Genomic DNA, 9641 nt, shown 5'->3' with positions numbered 1-9641 from the left:
GAAGGAGGCAGCCCTTCCCGGACAGCGTCCTCCTTTTCCCGGACAGCGTCCTCTTTTATTTATTATATTTATTTATTAAATGTTTATCCCGCCTTTCTCCCCAAAGGGACCCAAGGCGGCTCACAATAACAATTTTTAAAACGTGCCGGACAGCGTCCTCCATTTTTGCCCCCCCCGCCTAGGAGGGGTTTCCAAAAAAGTCCTCCATTTTGAGGATGACCAAGCAGCACGGGTTTATGTGGGGAGGAAGGATTCCAGGGAGGCCAGAGGTAGTCTTCCTCTTCCTCACCTGCAAAAGGAGGACAAGGCTCCGGGAAAATGTAGGACGCTCGGGGGGGAATAAGGAGGACATGGTCAAAGGAAAGCTAAAACACTTATATAAATGTTAATCCGTCCTTCTTAGTAGTGCTGGAAATGGAGGACGTTCAAGCATAATGGAGGACATGGCCACATAAAAGCTAAAAAACACTTTTATCAATATAAATCCATGCTGCTTAGCCATGATTAAAATGGAGGACGTTCAAGAAAAATGGAGGACCCGGCAACAGAACAGCTAAAAACGCACATAGAAATGTAAATTCGTGCTTCTTGGTCATGTCCGAAATGGAGGCTGCACAAGAATAATGGAGGACATGGTCAAATAAAAGCTCAAAACACTCATAGTAATATAAGTTCATGCTTCTTAGCCATGCTTGGAATGGAGGACGTTCAAGAAAAATGGAGGGCATGGTAATATAAAACTAAGAACCCTGTTATCAATGAGTCTAGAGAGAAGGGCAGGATCCTGCCTCCTCTTTCTTGTTCTCTCTCCTGAGTTAATTGGATGCAAACTAACTCACTTTTTTCACCGGAGATGCATCCTCTGGAGATGCCAGATGCTGGCAAAACCCTAGGAAGAAACTCTTCCGGAACATGGCCACATGGCCAGAAAAACCCACAAAAGACTATGGATGCCGGCTCTTTACACCATTACTTACTCTCACAACAACCTGAGAAGCTGGTTAGTTTGCCCCAAATTGAAATCACAATGAACTTTTATCCATCATGAACCTCTGAAATGGAGAAGGCCAACTATGGAAAAGATAATGCTGTGAAGCATGGAAGGCAGTAGGAAAAGGAGGAGCGGGAAAGAGGGAGATAACGCTCCAGGTGAAAGGAAACCTTGAGCTGGCAAGACCTGAGAAGGGCAGCGGGTGACTAGGGCTCTTGGAAGTCTCTCATTTGTAGGGTTGCCATAAACCAAAGCCATCCGGACAGCGAGTAACAAGAACAATTGACAGAAGTCAGAAGTCCTATGGCAGCAGGGGGGGGGGGGAATCAGACAGCCTTTAAGATGTTGTTGAACTGCAGTTCCCAGCATCCTGCCCCTTGCCTGTGCTGGCTGCAGCTGATGGGTATTGCAGTCCCACAACTGGAAGGCTGCATGCTCCTCTAGAGAGCAACCTCAAACATTCAAAAGAAAAAATCTAAAAGGGTTAGGCCAGTGCTTCTTAATCTATCAAACATGGATGACTGGCAGGGTGTCTTTCCCAATGTGTCACGGCTGAGCACCATTTTTGTGCGCACTGACTGCAACTCTTTATTTCCTGGAAACTTGCCATGGATTGGGAGCCAATAGCTTGTAGCAATGGTCTGCAGACCTCCAATTTGAGTATCACCGGATTAGACAAATTAAGGGAGGTAGTTCTAGTGTCTAAATACCCTAAAGGCACCAGGTCCCATCTGATCTTTGGAGCTAAGTAGGGTTGGCTACTTAATAGGGTTGGTTAGTACTTGGATGGGAGACCGCCAGATGCTATGGGCTTTATTTCTGAGGAAGGAACTGGTAAAATCACCTCTGAGTCTTCCTTGTCCAAGAAAACCCTATAAAATTGCCATGAGTCGACAAGCAACTTGAAGGCACATATACACACACAGCTGTCTTAAGAGCAGAGCCTCCTTCATTCAAGGAACAGCTTCCACCACCAGTTCCTGCTTGTTAGCTTCCCAAGGGGCATCTGCTTTTGTGTTTCTTTATGTGATCAGAGCCTGGAAGTCATTAATTAAAAACCATGAGCCATCGCTGGAGTTTTTACAAAAAGAAGGTATAATTAATTATTTTACATTAGGCTTGGAGAGGGACAATTTCATCCCCCCCCCCCCCCGCAGTGTGACTGCAAACGTTTGGATAATGTTGTGTTAATTACAGAATGATGGCTTCATTAAACGGTGGAGGAGATACGTCACACGGTTCTTAATTGGGTGGTGGGCAGTGGTCAAAACAGCTGGGTGTTGTGTGTTTTGTACCACTGGGCAGCTGCTTATGGCATCCTGATTTTGAAATTTTTGTAACTGTTTATTCTTATTTAAACTCAATTGTTTTCAAATTTTAAAAAATGAAATCAAAAGGCAAAGATTCTGGGGACTTATGAGAAATGATACTTTGAAAAATTGAAATATCATGGTGATTTGGGAAATTTTGCCGATTTTTGAACTACGACTGCAACTAATGTCTTTCTTAGTTTCAATGTGGGAGAGACAAAACCCAGGTTTTAATCTCTATCAAGACCCAAAGCTCACTGGGTGATCTTCGACCAAGAATGATCTTTCAACCCAACCAACCTCATGGTGCAATTGTGATGATAAAATTAGGGATGAGCGGGCAGAGCTGTGTATGCTGTCTTTAGCTTCTTGGAAAAGAGGTCGGATATCTTTTGATTAAGATCAAATGTAGTATAAACACAATAAATAGTTGGAAGAAAGGTAGAACATCAATATAATAAATAATACAGTCTTTAATTCTTGCTACGTATTCGTTTATATCAAATTCTGTGCTATTTGTTTTGTTCTTTTCTAAGGGACCCTTTGACAGTTTACTGTGACATTAACTCAGTCAATTAAGTTCACTGACATTACAGAGTCAACAGTTGCTAAACATCTCTGGGGAAACCTGGTTATGAAGCTGGACTCCTAAGCGTGTTAAGAACTATTTGTGGTGCTTCTACACCTTTGCAATTTTATCATTCTGTTGCTTTTAATTTGCTTCTGTACACTGATTTTCAAAATGTATTCTCTCTTCTATTATATTATTTTTGTGCTTAATATTTTTAACTGATTCTAAACTATCCAGAGAAGACAGTAGACAGTTTAAATGCATAATAAATAAAGAATATTTTCTTCAAGAGAAGAGTGTTTTATTACTTAGGACCTTACTACACACGTGTTTTAAACTGCAGTTTTAGCAAGAGAATAACACTTTTGACAGTACACTCGTCCCTCCACATTCACTGGGATTAGGGGCACAGGACTCCTGTGAATGTGGAAAAAACTCAAATAACAAAAACTCTATGTTTTTACCTGAGAGAACACCTCTCTAGGAATCTCTAGGTCCTCCAGGGCAATCTCTGGGCAACATCTGCCAGACGCTGACCGCAGAATTGTGCTGGAGGAGCTACAAATGCCTAGTGGAGTGTTTTCTCTAGGAATCGCTAGGTTCTTCAGTATGACTTTTGGTTACAGTTGACCATAGAGTTGCGCTGGAGGCTGTAGATATTCCTAAAGAGAACATATTAATAAAATCTGTGAATAATAAAATCTGCAAATGTCAAAGCTGCAAATGTGGAGGGACAAATGTACATATTGCAAGATGTTGCCTCTGATCCATTGCTGCTGTGCCTCTGAAAAGTTGTTAGAGGGCATCATCAAACCCATCAATAAGTGACCAGTCGCACTGCCACTCCATTACTTTACAGGTAGAATAGTGACAGTTTTCAGGAGTCCTGATATTGGGCAGTCACATGGTGTCAGTCTCCTCCTTTTCCACTCTCCTCCTCACTATTCCCAGGCAGTCTGTTTTCTTTCTTTCTTTCTTTCTTTCTTTCTTTCTTTCTTTCTCCTCCTCCTCTTTACTAAATCACATTCCCATAATTCGGGAACTGCATTACAAATACAAATAATAAAAAACAAAGTCGTGTTAGATAGGGCATAGTGCAGGAAGGTGGAGTTAAGGAGAAATGAGACTGAGAGAGCTCAGGGACCACTGATGGCACAAAAAGCTCCTCTCCCATTATTGAAGAGAGGTGTGGTAATAAAAGCTGCAAAACCAGCATGGTTTTGTTCTCTTTTAATAAGGTCATGTGATAAAGTCCTTAGAGTCACCTCTCATAGCCTTAGGGCCAAAAGACCAGAAGTAGTGTTTCCATTTGTGAAGTTTCAGAGAATCGAATGATCATATGCAACAAGGGTAAGATTTGTGTAGATGTCCAGATGTTTGGCCTCAACTCCCAGGATTCTTCAGTACTGGGCATCCTAGCTAGGCTTGCTGGGAGTTGCAGCCCAAGAAGATCTGGAGGACTACATGATCATTACCCCTGATCTACAGTCTTGCTGTCCAGAAAGATCAATAAAAGGACTTTGGATTAAGAACTTTAAAAAACCCTTTAGGATCAGATCAAAGGCCTTTCAGGTTTAGCCTCCTGTTTTCCACAACAGAAAATGATGGTAGGCAAGCAAACCACAATATTATATAATGTTGGTAAGCAATCAATCAACATAAAATACTTGATTATTTACAAATGTAACCCACTTTTCAAGGCAAAGGTCTCCCAAACAATCCATGTTAAACAATTCCTAATATCACTAACAAAAGAAAATAAATATATTAAGAAATCTTCCAACTTGGGTAGCTTTGAAAGGGAAAGGGAAATAAATCAATGCAACATCACACTATCAATGTTTATTAGTCATGATGGCTACATGCAACCTAGGATTAGAGGCAGTTATATCCCCACTATTTCTTGTAAAATCATTCTGGTGATATCTGTTGCCCATTGCAGGGCATGAGGACAACAGACCTTTTAATGTATCATTTGTGATTCACTGTGTTTTTCATTCTGTAAACCAAGGGCTCCCAACCTTTTTGAACTCATGGATGTATTCTGACAAGGTGTCATGTACATAATCATAAAATGGATGCATTGGCTGGTGCACACAGTTAATTCCCTGTGTACAACATGGCCATAGTTAAACTTTTAATTGGATGTGCAGTGTTTGAACTATGTGTACTCCACTAAAAATAACAGCAACTCTGTAACCATGAAGACCAGACTAGTAAGTCTGGGACATTCAAGCTAACAAGCCATCTTGTAATTATTTATTTATTATTTGTTTTATTTAGCGTATATAAAACCCACAAAGGCTTCACATGCCATTGTGTCTAGGAGCAACAAAACACCCTCCATCCACGTTGAGTCTTTTGGCAGCCCAGTCTCTTACCTGATGAGGCAAAAACTATTTTGCCTGATGTGGGTAAGACTCAAGACATGCATATTGAGAGGGATGAGCTTTCTTACAGTTTCCATGGGAAGGCCCTGATACAGGAATGCTTGCCTAAAATGCCCAGCAGGCAAACTAAATTGGAGAAATAAGCACCATTGGAAAGAATGTTTCTTGGGAAGAGTGGAAAGCTTGCTGGCACTGGCCTTTGGAAGAATACTCTTCCTGGTTTTAATCTCAGAAAGCTGACATGTTGCCACCTCTTTGAATAATTGCAAGGTCTCAGAGCCACTCCATCCTTGAGGTTTCACTTCTTTTTCTCTACCCTGCAGCCAAACCGTGGCTCAATAAAATGCCTTATAAGATGCTCAAGTCCAAAGGCCACTTCAGCAGCATTGGAACATTTCCTTCAGTAGAATCAGATCAAACTTTCCATTCAATTATACTTCATGGAAAGAGGATGCTTATTGTCTTCAGTGAAGATTTAGATGAGTAAAGTAGATTAAAATGCGTACATATTACATATTACCTGGAGTATCTATTTCAAATTCTGTTAGCACACCTGACAACTCCACGCAATATATGGGGTTTCATATTTTCATATCTAGAGCCAGGCATGTTTTAAGAGGTCACAGTGATCACAGGGAAATTTCCCATAGGAAAGAAACGCTGACCCGAAGACATATGAAGGATCTAGGTAGTACCAAAATAAAAGGTTAAATAGGCTTGCTGGTTGTCCCCCCCCCCCCCTCCCCATGGCTTTATGCATATCCTCTTGCACTGGAGACAGAGCTGATCCCATTGCACTAAGGCTAGTAAGACAGTTTCTCCTACATACCCTCTGCCATGTTCCCTGCCAGTTTCCCTATCATTCCACAGAAGTGTTGTCTTAAATCCAATCAATGGTTTTTTTACTCTAAAGTTAAAAACATCAGTTGTTCCAGGATCCCACTGTTGATTCCTTGGGAAAGCCATTCAGTTTTATTAACACTCCAACATAGCACCACTACCCTTTGAAGCTAGGAAATCATATAAATATCAGCCCCAGCAATAGCCTTGCAAGTGCACAGAAGCTCTCCTTCATTCACTGTGTTGCCCTCAGATGCTGTCTGAGCCACACGCCACTTGCCATGGATACTTCTACAGGACTGGTAAATATCACCCTCTCTATAACCTTAAATCTCTGCTATCTAATTTCTATACCCCTATTTAGGCTAGCCTTGTATGGTGACTTCGATTTGACTTGATATTGTGGTGTTCATGTGCTCTCTTGACTATTTCTAAAATGAAAACCTTCTTTGTTCATTAAACTTGGAATTGTCCTGCAGTTAGTACTGGTATATACAGGTGAAAATGATCCTCAAGGTCCTTTGGTGAGCTAATAAAATCCCCCTAAATATAGCTGTTGGTTTAGACCCCTAGTTCCTCCCACCTTTTTGAGTAACAACTCGGTGTTGCACTTTTGCTTGTAGGCTTCCCATAGGCAACAGCAAATGGTTAGCCATTGTGGGAAGAGAATGCTGGATTGGCCTTTGGTCTGACCTAGCATGATTCTTGGTGAATCAGACAAAGATGTCCATGTACAGGATACCTCCTATATCCTAGAGACAAGCAGCCTGGGAGGAAACTGGGAAAATGCAGAACCAGAAAAGGCAAAAACAACATTTAAAGTGGTGCACATCAATACTATTTTAAAATGTGACCACTTTTTGGTCTAGATTCACTCAAATTCACCATTTGCATAGATAGGTCTTATTCAACACCTGGGGATAGTTTCAGGCCTCTCCAGTGATTCTTTTAGTGCACGACACTAACACATGTTTTTGCTATAGCATAAGCTTTATTTGTAGTAAGCAATACAGCAGATGGTAAACAGCGGGGGAGCATTACTTTTGCTGACAGCACCAATGGTAGAACTGGGCACTAAAACAAATTCTACCCAGTTTGATCACCCCTGATGGATACCATCATAAAATGGCTTCATTGGCTGGTGCAACCAGGTACTCAGAAAGGAACTTGCTGCTGGGGCTGAAAAACAACTGGCCTAAGGAGCCCAGTACAGGTCAGTGCCTGGTGTGCTGAAACCAAAGTGAGATTATTGTACACACCTGCAGATTGGAGCCCTGAGACATTCCAGAGAAACAAAATTAAGATGATGCTTAATGATGCTTTACTTTGAAGGTGACCAATTTATTTATTTATTTTAAATTAGGAGGGGTAGAAGACCTTGATGAGCACCAGAGGCAGTGGCTACGGGTTCTTCAATACTGTACAGGAGGCATCTATTGTAAAGCACTGTAGTGCTGCACTGTGAGAAATCTGAGAAGACCATGTGTGGAAGAGTTCACCGAACAGAACAGGTAACACCTTTTCTCTTTTCATAGGTCTTGGGATCCAAGCCAATGTGATTAACCTTTTATATTCACCATGAATAGAAAGGATGCACTTATCTTTAAGTTTATTGTGATTCTAATCTCTGATGTGACTGTGTGAATATGGAACTGTGGTGAGAACTACTTCAGATTTTAGTTAATCTACAACAAAAGTCTGAGATTTCTATTCACGCTAAATACTGGTCACTCTGTTTTTTTACTCAATGTGGCTGTGCATAGCCTATCAATTACTATTTGTTTGTAATTGTTCAGAGGACAAATGAATAAAATTATTGAAGTGCCCCAGTTAAATAATTAGGAAGCCACATTTGCAACAACGCAACAGTGATGGCATACATGAAAAAAGAGCAAGTGATAAATCAGTGAGAAATTAGGGGTATAATAATAAGCATTTTTGAATGTAAAAAAGACAAATGTGTACAGTGACCAGCTTCACATCACCAAAGAAAGAGAAATGTATGAGACAAAAGAGGGCATTGATACACACACACACACACACACACACACACACACACACACTTTGCATATGCAGTTTATATATTTATATATTACATTTCCAAATGTAGAAAAGGTTTGTAGAATATGAACAGAAATGCAGCACATATCTCAAATTGTAGTAGGAAGACTGTGGCCAGGTGACCTAGGTGCTGTTCACTCTGCTGTCCAGGTGCCAACTGTGGATGGTAAAAGTCCCCAGTTCCTTTTCTTACAGTTCCTGAGCATTAATCCAAACCTGATCTGGGAACCTTTCACACTACACAGTTATAGGACTATGGTTCTACCTTAACTGCCATGGCAACATGCTATGGAATTCTGGGATTTGCAGTTTAAGAGGGTACATTTAGAACTCTCCCTAGAAGCCAAGATAATTAAACAGAGACTGTTGTGTTCTGGCCATATCAGGAGAAGACACAGCTCACTAGAAAAGACAACAATGCTTGGTAAGATAGAAGGGAGTAGGAAAAGAGGAAGACCTTTCCGGATGGATAGACTCAATGAAGGAAGCCATGACCCTGAGCCTGCAAGACCTGCACAGGGCTGTTGCTGATAGGGTGACTTGGAGGTCTCTTATTCATAGGATCACTATAAGTCAAAGTCAACTTGATGGCAGTTAACAACAATTCTTATCCAGAGAGCTCCTCTAGTGCTTCACTAAGGGGCCATTCAGACTACCTTTTACCCCAGATCAGAACCCGGATTAAGCACGGGAAGCTCATATTGGACCCGATGCTTCCACAAGTGAATCCGAGGCTTCCACACCAGTTCAGGAGCAAATGCCCCTTGGTGAGGGTCTTTTGAAAACGGAGTAAAAGCTGTATCTTTTGAAAAAAAAACAGGTCTGGCGAATATGAACTTGCCCCCGATCATGATCGGGTCAAGTTCAGGGGAGGGATTTAGGTCAGAGGGAGGGCAGTGGGCAGAACATTCTCTCCCCTTCATCAGCGAAGGAAGAGGAGGAGGAGGAGGCAGGAGCTGGAGGAATGATACAAAGGGCAATTGGGATGATGGAGCAAGAGGATGGATCCGGAGGAAGGGTCAAGTTCCGGGTAGGTAAGAGGGAGGGCACAGAACGGAACAAGCCTCCCTCTCGCACCAGGCAGCCTTCTCTCTCTCTCTCTCTCTTTTTATTTTTTATTTTTGACAGAATATGCGAATGATTTTTGGGTGATACATATAGATAGAATGTGTCTGCTTGTGCTACTTTCCCTTTCATTTGCTTGCTCCTGGAACGGCAGACTCACTTTTGTTTTTAATATTCGAATGCTACAATACGAATGTTAAAAATGTTTACTCGGCAAGAAGCTTATTATTATTATTATTATTATTCTAATATTCAAATGCTACAATATAGATGGAATGTGTGTCTGCTTGTGCTGCTTTCCCTTTCATTTGCTTGCTCCCGAAACGGCAGCCTCACTTTTAGAAGAGGGTTTTTTAAATTATTTTTTTTAAAATGCGAATGCTACAATGCAAATGTTACAAATGTTTCCCTTT

This window comes from Sceloporus occidentalis, unplaced genomic scaffold (assembly GCF_023333645.1).
Source record: "Sceloporus occidentalis isolate IW3139 unplaced genomic scaffold, rSceOcc1.0.p SCAF_1, whole genome shotgun sequence".
Lineage (NCBI taxonomy): Eukaryota > Metazoa > Chordata > Lepidosauria > Squamata > Phrynosomatidae > Sceloporus > Sceloporus occidentalis.
This window is presented reverse-complemented; position numbering follows the sequence as displayed.